General features: G+C 52.7%; 1 long non-coding RNA gene across 1 annotated transcript; it reads right to left on the bottom strand.

Annotated features, from left to right (window-relative positions):
* Positions 1–1,039: 1,039 nt before the first annotated feature.
* Positions 1,040–13,102, bottom strand: LOC139800691 (uncharacterized). The gene is made up of 3 exons (XR_011727877.1): positions 12,722–13,102; positions 5,408–5,450; positions 1,040–1,228 (listed from the first exon to the last, which is right to left on the bottom strand). It is a non-coding gene; the product is annotated as an uncharacterized lncRNA (long non-coding RNA).
* Between the last annotated feature and the right edge of the window lie 259 nt (positions 13,103–13,361).

Consider the following 13,361-nt stretch of genomic DNA (forward strand, 5'->3'; position numbering starts at 1 on the left):
TCTTACAAAGATGCTTGTATTCACTGAAGTAGCTGCTACTCTGTCATGTATCCCACTCTGCATAAATTGTTCATCTGCCTCAGAGCTCCCCTTCCGAACCAGCTGAACTGTTAAGGAAGAATGGGATCCTCAGCACCAGCAGGTGCTGCTTTCATCACGAACAGAAGCTTCTGAGCCAGCTGAGCAGCTTAATGAAGAGAGCATTCATGCCACAGCAGCCCCGGCTTTGTCGGGAGCCTCCTGCCCATGCCACGGCTCGGCTGTTAACTTTGTTCTTCGACCGAGTGAAGAGTTCTGCTGTGGTTCCAGTTTTCAGCACAGAAATTGTGGGTTTTTTCCCCAAGCCCCTCGCTGAGGCACCACAGGAGCCCCCCGGCTCCTCCTCCCGGGGAGACATCTGAGGGCAGCTCCCTGCTCCTGGCTCAGGCTTCGCACCGAGGGCATCCAAATCTGGGAGATGCCTTCAGAAAAACGCTGCCTGTTCCCCAGCTTTGATCGGCAGGAATGCAGCTTTGATGAGCAACGTCCAATTTTCCCCCTTCTCTTTAATAATTAACACAGTAAATTCTACAAACCCTCTCCATTTGGATGTGCCACTGCTCTCAGTTTTCAGCTCAAAAATCCAACATCCAGCTTTCCAAACATGTATTTAAAGGGAGCTCCTGGATACAGCTGTTTTCCTGCAGGTTGTATTTCACCAAGTGTGCCTTAAACCCCTGGGAGCACCAAGTGCAGGTGCCTTTGCTGTCAGTGGAGCAGAATGCCCCCCAGGAGGGCAGTGTGACCCCCACCCTGAGGACAGCACCTGCATTAAAAACATCCCCAAGCATCCAGCACACAGCAGGAAAAGTGTTTGCAGTGAGAGGAGGTGAACTGAGGGAGTTAACACCAACCCAGCCTGGTGTGCTCAGGTGATGGCTGGAGAGTCATCAGCACTCTGGATATTTAACAAGGACAGAAGAAAAGGTGAAATAACTGCCCCAAATTCCAAAGTAGTGCATTTCCATAGAACAGGTATTTCCATAGAACATGTCATGAGTTATCTATTTATCACTCAGAATCTTTATTTTAATCAGCCACTATAATTCACCATCCACAGCCAGCTCTAGTGGCATTTCTGGTTCAGCTGCAGCCTTTTCTGTTCAGATACTTTCTGCATTTTCTCCATCCAGAGCCAGGAAACGAGGCTGTCAGCCTTGCTTTGCTTTTTTTCAGCAGGTACCCGAGTCTGAAATTATAGGAACAGAATGGTTTTTATCATCTGAGCTCTGAGGCAAGCCCAGCACCATCCAGATGAGATGTCAAAACCAGGGCCCAGCTCAGAGGCTTTGCCCATAATTTAAATGGTCAAGAGTTCTTCCAGCCAGAGCATTTTACTCCCAAATCATCTGAACCCCCAGCCCCTGCTCTGCTCCCCCAGGTGCTCTGCAGGGTGCAGCAGGCATTGATTCACCAGCTTGCCCTCAGTTTTCTGTGCACTGGGAACAGACAGAACCCAAAGACCAATTTCTCTGGTGTCCCTTAATCACTTCCTGTTGATGAAAAACACTGGAGCAGAAGGGGTAACCTGGGGAGAGGCTCATCTCACACTGCAGCTCAGCTGAGTTCCCTCACCTTTGCCAGGCCTGGATCTGGAATAAATGCTTGCATGTTCTTCAGGCAGGATTTTTCTACAAGAAGGAATAATTCTCAACACTATGGAAACCAAAGAGGGACCCCTCCCTGGCTTTAGGCAGGGATTTCAGAACTGTGTGCTGGCTGCAGAGGGAAAACATTCCCAGGGGATGCAGATGAGGGAATGTTCCTCCATCCCTTAATCTTTGTGAAGTGTGGGAGCCCTTTAGCCAGGGTTTGTGTGCCTTTCACCCTCAGCTGAGCACCAATAACCACAGGAAATGTTTGGACCAGCAACCCAGCTACATCCTCCAGCAAAATTCTGTCACTAAGTCTGTGTAGGCTTAGATGATGTCCCCCAGACACCTCTGATGCAGCAGTGGTGGGGGGGCTGGCTGGGGAAGAGTCAGGTTGTACAAACAAGAAACCCCCCAAATCATTTCTCCCATGATTTGTGCAGCAGAGGAGGAAGGAGGATGGCATGGCCCATCATTCTGCCCCGTACTGGTGTGTGTGCCTTTGGTTCTGGTATTATTTTTGTATATCCTGATACTATTTCTAGCAGCACCATCTGATGGGAAGAGGCTGTTGTGCTCAGAGGTTCCTTCTTCATGTGCTACGAGGGAGGATCATCTCCCACCACACTGCTGGAGGGTGTTTCCTGCTGAGCTGGAGAGAAAAGAAGGGGGCAAAGAAAGGTGAGGAGAGGGGGAGACTCAAAATGAGAGAGAAAAGGAGGAAAAAGGGATAAGGGAGGAGAAAAGGATGGTGAGGATGGAAATCAGCTGTAAGAGCTGACCAGGAATGAAAGAAGAGGATGTGACTGTCCCAGCAGCCACTTCACATATACCCACAGGGGAAGAGGCTGTAGCATCCAGCTTCACAACTCCCAGGCATTTAAAATTTTAACCATAATTTGCAATTATAACCAGAGGATAATATTTCAGCCTGCTAGGAGGAGGACGGTGCACATTAATTACTGCTGACATACAGGGACAGACTCATTAGACAGAGGTCTCCTTCAGTGCTAGCACAGAATTTCTGGCTCTAGGCGTGTGTTCCAGGGGGTGATTACAGAGCCTGTGCTGCTGGGCAGGTGGCAGGAGGCAGCCACCTTTCCACTGCTCTGTGAGCTGCAAGGGCTGAGGAAGGTGCTGGAGAGCCTGGTGAGGAGCAGCAGGGAAGCTGAGACCTCTCTGCAGCCCCTGGCACAGTGGGTTCAGTGCAGGACATCACTGCAGGTCACTTGGGACAAGGATCACCCAGGGAAGCAGCTTCCAGGAGCAGTCTCCAGAGGGGCTTCACTGCCCCACTCCCCAGCACTCCAGAGGAGAAGGCAGAGAGCCTGCCAGGAATGGGGTCCTGCCTGGGATGGGGTTCTGCCAGGGATGGGGTCCTGCCTGGGATGGGGTTCTTCCAGGGATGGGGTTCTGCCAGGGATGGGGTCCTGCCTGGGATGGGGTTCTTCCAGGGATGGGGTCCTGCAGCAGATGCAGTCTGTGCCAGTGGGTCACAGCCCATGGTCCTGCTGGTTCTCTGCACTGCTCTGGGCCAGGACCTCACCCTGGGACCCCCCACACTCCCCTGCAATGCCTCAGCCACGGGCAGTGCCCAAGCTGCCTCCTCACCATCCCATCCAGCAGGCCTTGGCTCCTCATGTTTCCCCCATGAGGCAGAGCCTGGATCTTCTACCAGGTTCCCCACCAGGTCAGAGTCACCAGGTCGGTTTGGCCCTAAGGTCGGTTTGGCCCTAAGGATCCATTTCAGGCTCTTCCCCTCCCTGGGATTTCTCCCCTTTCCTCAGGGAGCTCCTCATGGCCGAGCCCTGCGGAGGGGAGCTGGGTCCCAGCTCTGGGCACGGTGCCCACGGCAGCACCACACGGTGTCTGCCCTCCGGGGGAAGTGTCTGTGAAGGAGAGAGACAGCCCCACGTGTGACTGCTCCAGGCTGCAAGTCACAGCAAACAATTGCTTTGGCTTCTTCCCTGCCTTGCAGAGCTGATCACAAGGATGTCAGGGAAAGCTTTGTTTCCCACGCCTGCGGCAGAGGCTCCGGATGGGAGTGAGTGGGGAGATGAGACACACGGGGGCTTCATCCCCTCTCTGAGTCACTGCCTTGGCAGACAGCTCCAGCACCAGCCCTTAAAAGTGCAAATACAACTCCCAGTCTCCGTGGGTGCCCGGGGAGGTAACGCTGAGGAATGCCCTCAGCAGCTTCTTTGCCAGCAAGATGCTCTCTGGTTTGTGTTCGGGGAATGCAAATGGGGAACAGCTCCGAATCCAGACTGGAGAGACATGAAACTATCCCTAGAAATCTGGTTACAGATGGTTTCTGGAAATGTTGTAACAGGTAGAGAGAAGGGTATCTCTGCCTGTGTCTGGGGACTCTGTGCTGTGATCTGGGGGGTCCATACAAACGTTTGGGGGTCGTGTGTCCCCCACCAACTCATCCCGGGAAATCCTGCCATGCCCCATCACTGTGCCTCCTGGCCTCTGCTTGGGCTTTCTCTTATGATTCCCAAGATATTTAGGGGTATTTTTCCAAAACTCCCGCATCTTGCTCTCCATGACTAAGAAGTAATCACAGTCTGTCAAAAAAACAGCAAAAACCCCCAACCCCTCTCTCCCTCCTGACTGCGGAAGGCAGCTTGGGAATGCGAGAGGAATGAGGCCCAGAGTTGTTTGCTCTCCATTTCAGGCTTTGCACCCCTGGCTTCTGATTTTCAGGCACAAGGTCCTGGATTTCCTAATGCTGCCCCTGATGTGCAGAGGAGAATTTAAGTGTCAGTAAATTCTGACTCTCCAAGGACACTTGCTGGACATAATCCAACCACGATTTGGGCACCCCAAGTGTTCAGCTCTGCTGGAGCCCCCTCCTTTAGGTGCCTGTGGGAGCCCTTGTGTGTGAGGGGCTCCTGTTCTGTTCTGCCACCTCCCCAGGACTGGGCTCCCTGGGTGTTAAGAGGCACTGAGAGGCAGAAGAAAAGCTCTGAGGATGCCAGAGCCAGCGTGTGAGCCAGCCAAAAGGAGTGGGAGGGCTCCAAGTGTGGGAGGACTCTGGCACTGCAGGAATTTGGGTGGCATTTCCTTGCAGGGGAAGGGAAAACTCACAGAGCTGCCAGGGGAGGGCATGGTGGGCACCATCCAGAGCTGGTCTGGGGAGCTGTAGCACGGGGTCTGGAGCCAAGGTGAGCAGAAGCTGAGAGCAGGGTCCTGGGTCCTGCTGTGTGTGGTGTGACAGCAGGAGGCCAGCATGAGATAAGGGATGGGATGGGGTGGGATGGGATGGGGTGGGGTGGGATGGGATGGGATGGATGGGATGGGATGGGATGGGGTGGGATGGGATGGGATGGGATGGGATGGATGGGATGGGGTGGGATGGGATGGGATGAATGGGATGGATGGGATGGGGTGGGATGGGATGGGATGGGGTGGGATGGGATGGGATGGGATGGGATGGGGTGGGATGGGATGGGATGGGATGGATGGGATGGGGTGGGGTGGGATGGGATGGGGTGGGATGGGATGGGATGGGATGGATGGGATGGGGTGGGATGGGATGGGGTGGGATGGGATGGGATGGGATGGGATGGGATGGGATGGGATGGGGTGGGATGGGATGGGATGGGATGGATGGGATGGGATGGGGTGGGGTGGGATGGGGTGGGGTGGGGTGGGATGGGGTGGGATGGGATGGGGTGGGGTAGGATGGGATGGATGCCAGCAAGTGAGGGTGCAGAGGGAGGTGGAATGATGGTTTAGAGGGGGCAGGTATCAGGTAGGACTCTTCTCACCTTAACCAGCCAGGCCACCCCATAGCGAGACACCTGATAAATCCTTTAAAAAAAAAAAAAAAACAAATTAAAAAATTTGCCTGAACTCTGTGTTTTTCGAAGCTGCAGCAGAGCAGCTGCTGTGGCCATCACCCCCCACCTGCCTGCAGGCTGCCAGCCACCTCCTGAGCTGCCCCCAGCTCCGGGCTGGGCACAGGGGCTGCCAAGCTGCTGTTCCCCACAGGGAAAAACCACAGCTCATCCTCTGGTGGGAATTAAAGCTTGGTGCCCAGCCCTGCGAGGGGGTGGCAGGACACCAGCCCTGGGGAGCCCCCCTAAACCCTCTCCTTGGCTGAGGAGGGCGGGGGGTGCCCCGAGGCACAGCCTGGCCCTGTGTGCAGCACAGAGCACTCTGCTCCAGGGGCTCTGACAGGCACTGGATGTGATTTGGATTTAATCTAAACTACTTGTGGCATTTCTGCTCTGAACTCTGCCCGATTCTCCCCGTGGCAGCAGAGGGGCTGTCACTTGGGCCCTGGTCCAGCCTGCCCGGGGGGTGGAACAGGGAGATGCCCCGAGGGACAGCGGGGAGCAGGGGGTGTCCCTCACCCTGCCTCCTGGGCTGCAGAAGCATTTCTGTGCCTCCTGCATGGAGAAGGGCTGGAGATGCCTTCTTTCTGTTTGTAAAAGCTCCCAGTTCAGAGCTGGGTGGGAAGAGGATGTTTGCTCTGCAGCCCTTCCAGGGCTCCACAGATAAATGTGGAATGACAACTGCTCCCAGCCCGGGCTCTCAGCCTGTGCCCAGCACATTCCCAGCCCGGGGGTCTCATCCTGTGCCCCAGCACTATCCCACCAGGACACGTGCAGGAGAACCAAATGCTCAGTCAGGATTTTTCCAAAGGAAGAAGGGAGGAGTGATGCTCCAGAATTGAAACACACATCGTGCAGATCCGAGAGACTTTAAACCAATGTTTGCCAAGGGAAGGGAGGGGAGGGAGCCAGTCAGCCTCAGACATCTTCTTAAACTACCAGTGCTTGGGCCCCGTGTGAGGAAAATGCATTTCCATCCTGAATGTTTCAGGCAACAGGCACTGGTTCTCCTAACTTGCTTTTATTTTGCTCTTAAATGCATTTAAAATTACTGCCTTCAAAATATTTCTGGTAGAACCCTGTTCTCTGAAGAAAGAAAACGGACTCCTGGGGTGCTGCTACATCTGAAAATTCAACAGCCTGGGTTGAATGCTTACTGCTTATTATCTTCATTTTCTGTACAGATCTTTTGGCAATTGTGGATGCAAGAGCAGCACAGGATAATTTGTGCGTTTGCAGACACGCCATTAGGCTGCCAGCAGGGAGGGGATAATCCCCTGCATCTCTGAGCTCCTGCATTTACTGCACATTTTGAGTGGAAAGAGATAAAGAGATTTGTGATGGCTGCTCAGGGCCCACCCAGAAAGGCAGCGAAAGTGCTGAGATGCTGCTGGCCCTGCAGATGATCCCCCAAAACCCGTGGTGTTTGCTTGAGCATCTCCAGATGGGTGGTGGAGCTGGGGCTGGGTGAGCTGGAGGAGCAGAGGATGAGGGGGCAGCCCCATCACCTCCATCCTGCCCCTCCTAGCCACACTGGCCACCCAGCTGGCCCTCCTTACAGCCCAGCCAGGCAAACCCAGCCTGCTGCTCCTCTGCCTCCAGCCTGCCCCAGTTAATGCTGTTCCTATTGATAAGACCCTGGAAAATCAATGCAGCAATGATGTTGAGTTGTTACTCCAGTAAATGGCCTTTTCTCCACAAAACGGATCCTTTTTACAGGTTAATGAATTATAAGGAAAACGATGCATTTCAAAGGCTTTTACTGGCAGGGGGAGGATGAAAGCTGGTGCAGCATCAGGGCTGTTCTCTGGGTGCTGGGTAACAAATGAAACCTTCCTTTCCACTTCAGGGAACCCTGGGGTTTTTGCTTCTGCTTTGTTTGGGTTATTTTTTGCTTTGTGTAAAGTTATCCTTTTATTTAGAGTCAATATGAAATTCCTTTGTCCCTGTGGATTTATGAATGCTGTCTGGGAGTTAGAGATTGTGCTGAGCTGCAGAAAAGAAATTAAAGAGTAGGTATTGTGCATGGGAAACATAAGTAGGTTCCTGTAAGGAAAAAAATGCCCTGGTGGAAGCCTATTTAGGAAAGCAGTTGGCATCTACAGATCCCAACTTTGGTTTCCAAAATGCAAGAAGCCCATTTATCCCATTTATCACAACACTGTCCCCCTGGTTTAGGTTTCCCCAGGGCTGAGACAGACCCCAAGGGCTGCAGCTCTTCCCTGGACTTGATCAGGAGGAATGAAGAGGAACTGGGCAGCACAGAGGCAGTGCCTGGCTGCCCCAGGACCAGCAGTCCCCACCCCATGGCACCAGCAGGGAGGATGGTCCAGCCCAGGACACGTGCAGGGATGTGCTGGCAGACACACAGAAGGCTCTGCACAGGTTATTTTATGCACCATTGCAATAAGAATGTCATCTGCACTAAGCCAAAACTTGAAAAAACCCCAAGTGCATTACATTTAAGCAGCTCTATCTGATCTGGTACTAAATTCACCTACTAAACAGAGTCATGAAATGAGTGCATTTATTAACTGTAGTAATACTTTTATATACTTGATGTTTCTAATTAATTGAATTAGGAACAAAGAGACTGAGACAGAGCCAGGCACAGAAGAACACGATGGAAAGCTTGCACTCTCACCAGGCAGCTGATTATTGCCACTCTGCAATCAACAGCAAAGTATTTCTGAGTAAAATTGTGTTCTTGTTCTGAGTCTGTGCTTAGAAATGGAAATCCGATACCTGGCAAATGAGAAATGGGGAAGCAGACAGGAGCTGCTCAATTAAAAGTCAGAAAATGTACTAAGCTGATGAAGAGAAAAAAACCCCTTTGGGTGGGAAGGGTCAGAAAGCATCAGCAGAGCTGAGTGTTCATCCAGAGCCCTCTGACCCCGGGTCAGGCCCAGCTCCTGAGCAGCAAAGGTGATTCCTGAGCACACCCCTGGCTGGGTGCATCCCTGCTGCATCCCCAAGGAGCATCCTGAGCCCCAGGAGAATGACAAACACTCTGCCAGCCTGCTGGGGAGATGTGAAATAGCCACAGCTGGCAACATCTGGCTCTGCAGAGTTGGCTGTCCCCAGTGAAAACACTTCTGAATACTGGGGAAATCCAAACAACAGCAGAGGGCTGGTGCTCTGCTGATACCCAGGCAGCCTGGCAGGTTCCTACACAGAAAAACTGAGACAGAATGAAGGGGTAAAAACTGTTGCTAGTACAGCTTCAGAGAGAGCAGACTGATAAATAAATGTGTTTTCACTCCTTGGTAAGATGACAGCTAAGTGGGGCTGTGCAGATGGGCCACAGGGGGGGGTCTGCCAAGGAGAGCATCACCCAGAGGTGCAGGCTGGGGGACACTGCTCAGCTTCCCAAGGGAGCTGCCAGGGACCAGGAGTTGTTTCTTTGAATCAGCAAGTTGTTAGCAAATGCAAGAACAGTGCTGGTAAAACACAGGGATGATTAACAGCCTGGCAGGACAGGCACTAACGAGGAAGAGCAGCTGAGACACACACTCTGCTCATCCAAACAGAGAGTGGTTTAATCTGGAGAGTGGTTTGATATGGCTGAAAAAAAATCAGGGCAAGACCCACAGGCTGTGGCTGGGCAGGGGCCATGGTGAGGATGCTGGAGATTGCTCCTGGAAAGCCCAGGAGTGTCCAGGGTGCTCCCTGGCAAGCAAAGCCAACAGAGAGAAGAGCAGAGCAGGGAATTGGCCCATGGAAAATCCAGTTACCCAGTGTTTAGACCAACACTGGAAATCTGCATTCGGGTTTGGTGTTCTGAGCAGAGATGTGCAGGGAGCACAGAAGAGGATGGGGAAAAGCACTGAGAGCCTGACAGAACCACCCTGCCAGCTCCATCTGTTTGACTCCAAAAGAAGACAGAGAGCTGACTTTATTGAGGTATATAAATATCTCCCTGGTAAGGAAAACACCTGGTGGTTAAAGGTTCTCTTATTTAGCACTGGAAGGCAGAGATGGTGCCTGTGGCTGGGAGACAAAGCACGTGGGGTTCACAGGGGGGGAGCTGAGCTCAGTGACTCTCCACACCCTTAAAACCCCCTGATACCAAATCTGTGTTACTGGAAGGGAAGTTCCTGCAAATGGGACCAGCACAGCCCTGATGTGGGTCTTCCCTGTCCTCACAGTCCCAAACCTGTGACTGGTTTGGACCCTGACAAGCAGAGATTGGATGAATGCTGTTCTGCAGAGGGCAGACAGGGAAGATGAAAGAGAAAAGAGCCAAAAAATGAGATAAAGGCCTTGAAAGCAAACAGCAATTAACCTCCTTATTCTGAAAACCTGGCTTGCCAGAGCTCAGCCACATCCCACAGGGACTGGGAGCACCCTGTGCCTCTGGCAGTGGCTCAGCTGTCACCAGGGGCACTGCAGTGCCTGGATGGGGACAGGGAGGGTGTCACCTCCACCCTCCAAGTGGCACTGAGCACAGGGCACAGTGGTCTGTGTGGCTGTGAAGCTGGAGTGATGGAGGGGGGAGGATTTTTGCCACAGCCACAGGTGGGGATGGGACACAACCCAGTGTAACCTGGATGGAAAAACCCCCATCAGGAGCAGGATGGTGCTGTGGGCAGGGAGGGAAGAGCAGGTCTGGAGCACAAGGCTGATCAGTGCCTGGTTTCCCTGCCTGAAGGGTTTCTCCTGCCCCTCCACTCCCCTCCCAGCTGCAGCATCTCTTCCCCAGGGTGCAATGTCCATGTGCTGCCTCTCCCAGCACATCAGGAGGGTTGCATCAGGCAGAGCTGCATTTCATTACCCAGCTGAACAACCCCAGCACAGCAACTCCACTGCTGGGCCACTGAAGAAACCCCTGCCCACCGTGGAGCCCCTGGAGTGCTCCAGCAGAGCAGCAATCCCAGTGCCCACGGGCACTGCCAGGATCCCAGATCCTGCAGCCACCAGGTGGGAAGGAGCTGGAGTGCAGGCTGAGAGCAGGACATGGGCTGGGAGCAGTGGGATGTGAGTGCCACATCATGAGTGGGATGTGAGTGGCAGCCTGATCTGTGTCACTGCTCAGGCTGGTGCCTCCTGTCCCCTTCTGCAGCCCCCCTGCCCAGCAAAGAGGGTGCAGGCTGCCTGTCCTGGGCCTGAGACACTGGCACTATCTGGAGGAGCTGCCAGCATCCATCAGGAGTGGGAATATTCATAAATACAGAGTGAAAAATAGCTCAGTCAATAGGAGCAGCAGCTCTGAAGAGCAGCACAGCTCTGGCAGAGCCCATTGCCATGGTACCTGTCAGCAGTTCACAGCTTTGTTTCACACGTCCTACTGCTCTGAAAGGATCTTTTTTAAGCAGCAGCATTTTGCAGCTGAGGAGAAGGATCTTGCCACCCCACCTTGGCACACATAAACCCAGTGACCCCAGCCTGTGTTTGGTGAATTGTATGAACTCAACATATTTCAGAATATAAACTTGAGAAGTTCTGACCAGCTGAACCTCACCCAGCCTGTTACTGGTATTTTATCACTTTACAAATGATTTCAGCAGTGAATGGATCTTCCTAACTTGGTTCCAGGCAAGCTGGGGAGATTTGTAACAACAGCAAAATCAGGTTTTTACTCTAAGAACATGAATTTCATCATCAGAGAGGCCTTTCAGCTTAGTGCTTATGTACCCACTGCATTTCTCTCTATACAGGGAAGATCCTGTACTCTCCCATCAGGTCTCTGGGAACCTGAAGAGAGCTTACAGTCAGACCCATAACTGTTTCTGACCCCTTTTCCCCATTATGCCTTTTGCTGAGGCTGCCCCCACAAGCCCAGAGCCCAGCCCTGCTCGGGGCAGCTGGAGGAGCAGGAGAGCTGGGCAAGGACTGGGGCTGCCACATCCATCCCTCCATCCCTGGCTGCTGAGCTGGGAGCCAGGAGGGACTGGCACACACTTCCAGACAGCCCACAGCCCCTCCAGCCCCAGCATCTCTCCATGCAAGGCAGTGCCAATGGAAAAGGCAGGGTTCCCATGGGAACGGGAAGTGCTGACATTTCTAAACTAAAAAAGGAAAGAAGAAGCAAAGTATGTGCTCAGCAGGACTCCGTGGACATGGACGTGTGGCTATACTGCCTTTTTCCATCTCCTCTGCTGGAAGGTGAGGTACTTTTACCATCATTCCCATGAGGACACTGGTTCATAGCCACGACACAAGCCCAGGTTCCCTTCAGCTGCTCTTCAGGCTCAGTTGCCTGCAAGATTAATTTTTATGCAGGGATGTGTTGTGCAGCCTTTACCTGTAACCACATTAGAGGAGACAAAACATCCACAGGAAACCATGCTGAGGCATTTATCTCTCACACAAAAAATGATTGAGATAAATAAGGCAAATTAAACTGCCAGGCTCTTGCAGCTCAATTATTTGTAAGGGCGATGTAAAACACACTTGCTGCACAGTAATTAAGTGTCCTGAGCAGGAGCTGGGAAGATCTTTAGCTCCGAGTGATGCTTCTCTTTCTGCCAGACCAAAGTGACATCAGAAGGGACCCAATGGAGATGCTGACCCTGCACAAAAGCTGCCCCAGACACTGCTGCTCCCTGATGCTGCAGCCCTGGCTCTTCTGCACAGCACAAACTGCTTTTGCCCTTTAAAAACCAGCAGGGATTTTTTTTTGCAAAGTGGAGAAGTCAGTGAAGAAGCTGATGGTTACCTTCTGCTCTCTCTGATCCACAACCACAGAAAGGAGCTTAGGAGGGCAGAGAGGATGAACCTAGCCAAGGAGAAGAGCAGGCTGAGAATGCCTGGAAAGCTGCCTGAGGAAGCGAAGAGAAACAGAAAGGAATTACCAAATGTTTCTGACAGAGTGAATAAAAATAGCAAATTATTAATGTCATCATTTAGGAATATCAAAAAAGTGCCAGTTCTTGGGGTTGGGGACCAGTTTTAGAAGGAAAGTTGTGCTGCTGCCAGATGGAAGGGACCCAAAAGTGGGTCCCAAAGTGAAGAGCCACCTCCCATTAGAAAACCTGAACACTGACAAAAGCCACATCCAGTTCCCTGATGACCAGAGGAGACGTCCCAGTAAAAGGCAAAGAAAAAATGACTAAACTGACTGTATTTCTTTTTTTTTTTTTTTTTTTTTTCCCTTAGGACTCGCAGCCAGAGCAGCTCCCCTGCCTCCTCTGAGCCTCCCTCACCCACAGCAGAGCCTTCAGGAGGAACCAGGTGAGCTCCTCTCCATTCCATCCCCCCCTGCATGCCTCAGGGAGGACAGGAGACACCCTGAGACATCCCTACCTGGTCCCAGTGCTGCTCAGAGCTGCCCAGAGGAAGTGGTTGTCCTGGACTTGCTGTCTGTCTGCTTGTGCTGGAGGAGAGTGGGTGAGTTCTTCTGTCTTCATCCTTCAGATGTCAGAACCAGCCCTGGGCTGTGCTGCTGGGGAGCTCCTGCCTGTACCCACAGGGAGAGTTCCTGAGGGACAGTCCCTTGGATGCCTCACTGGGCCACTCTTGTTGGCAGTGGTCTTACTGGTTTGGTTGGCTTGGGCTGGAATCCTTTTATTTCCAGAGGAATGGAGGGAGCTGTTTCCTGCTGTTGCTTTCATGGCTCAAGGGGAGAGTTTCCAACCTGGAGCTAGAGAAGCAAATCCACTCCCTGGATGTGCTGAAGGAAGACAAGCTGCTGCTCCCAGGGCTGGCTTCCCAGGGACAGGGATGCAGGGATGCAGGATGCAGGGATGCAGGATGCAGGATGCAGGGATGCAGGGATGCAGGGATGCAGGGATGCAGGGATGCAGGGATGCAGGATGCAGGGATGCAGGGATGCAGGGATGCAGGGATGCTGGCTGACTGCTTCTCCCTGACTGCTCCACAAGATGCAGGAATCTCTAGCAGAGGACAGCAGTGCTGTAACAGCTTTTTGTTTTGAGGCAAATTC

Source organism: Heliangelus exortis, chromosome 11 (assembly GCF_036169615.1).
Source record: "Heliangelus exortis chromosome 11, bHelExo1.hap1, whole genome shotgun sequence".
Taxonomy (NCBI): domain Eukaryota; kingdom Metazoa; phylum Chordata; class Aves; order Apodiformes; family Trochilidae; genus Heliangelus; species Heliangelus exortis.